Source organism: Herpailurus yagouaroundi, unplaced genomic scaffold, assembly GCF_014898765.1.
Source record: "Herpailurus yagouaroundi ecotype Mexico unplaced genomic scaffold, PumYag 141, whole genome shotgun sequence".
Taxonomy (NCBI): domain Eukaryota; kingdom Metazoa; phylum Chordata; class Mammalia; order Carnivora; family Felidae; genus Herpailurus; species Herpailurus yagouaroundi.
In genome coordinates, this window is record NW_024412396.1 from 72,233,150 (window position 1) to 72,234,548 (window position 1,399).

General features: G+C 61.3%; 1 protein-coding gene across 1 annotated transcript in view; it reads left to right on the plus strand.

Moving 5' to 3' along the window:
- Positions 1 to 1,399, plus strand: part of DLK1 (delta like non-canonical Notch ligand 1) — a 21,332-nt gene that overhangs the window by 16,547 nt on the left and 3,386 nt on the right. The window lies entirely within an intron of this gene.

Genomic DNA, 1,399 nt, shown 5'->3' on the forward strand with positions numbered 1-1,399 from the left:
AGGTGCGGGATTTTCTCCGCAGCTGACTCACGCTCCGCAGCTCTGCTCCCCCTCCACGGCACCCTCTGGGCTGCCTCGTGACCCAGAGGGTCTCCTCCCCCCACGAAAAAGCTACCACTTGGGATCAGGGCTTTTCGCCCAGAGCCCACCCTCTTTGGTGTCTGGTTCAGGATTGCCTCCCATGGAGTTTTCCAGACAAAATGTCCCCTCCCCACTGGGTTGACAAAGCCTCTCAGCTTGGGATGCTGGGTCCAGAGGAAATAGCCCTCTGGATAATTGTCCCCCCCGTTCCCCTTTTCCCCATCCCGTCTCTGTCTCTGAGGCTGTCAAGGCCGCAGCTGTTGCCCCAGACAGAACCCCCCCCCCCCCCCGCCCCCTGCCCCTGGCATCTCTCTCCTTGCCTCGGCTTCGGCTTCATCTACCCTCCTTTGGGGCCGGAGGCCTGGGAATTGGGAAGAGGTGGGCTCATCCTCTGTGCGTGAGGCTAGATGCTGTGGGGGGACGAGGGGGGTGGTCGGCAAGTCTTTAGCTTAAATTTAAGATGCCCAGTGACAGGGTTGCTGGGAGCCCAGGACTGGGAGCCCGTTGCTGAGGCCTCACCCGCTAGAACCTTCCCGTAATGATAAAATCTCTTTATGTTTCCTTACACCAAGCGGGGCTCGCAAGGGGATGCCTCACGGCTCTGGATAGGCCGTCGGCATGGCATACAGGCTTTCCCTTATGGATGGATTGCCATCTTCCCTCCACGAGGGGTGCGGGTCTCTTTAAAAGACAGAACGAATCCGCGTGTGTGTGGCCTCAGCGTCGGGGACCCCCACCCATTCGGCCTTAAGCTGCCGGGTCTCTGGCTGGCCCCGGCTTTGTATTTGGCAGCTGTAGGAACCCAAAGCTTGAAGGGCCCCCGGGGACTGGCCAGGGCGAGCCCCTCCTTTTGTACGTGGGGAAAGTGAGGCACAGAGCGGGGAGGAGCGGAACCCTGAACCCGGCTGGAGCCCGGCATAGAAAAGGTCCCTCGCGGCCCTGCCTGGGGGCTGGGGTCTCCATCAGCGGAGAGCCCCTGGCCCAGGCCCCTTTGTTCAGCTGTCCCTGGCTTGCTGAGCCCCGCATAATGAAGTGTGCATGACAGGAGGTGGAAAAAGGCGGTGGAAATGTAACAGTGTTCATGGAAACCCACACGGACAGGAGAGCACTCAGTACTCCTGATTTTGCTGCCTTCAAAAGATACAGCCTTTTTATCGCAGGCCCCTTCGTTCAGATCCTGAGCGCGGAAAGAGCGACCACCGGGAGGCAGAGGCAGTGGTGGGGCTGCATCCGGTTTCTCGATTCCCGACAGGAGTCCTCACATGTCTCGATTTGGGGGGGGGGGGGGGGGGGGGGGGGGGGGGGGGGGGGGGGGGGG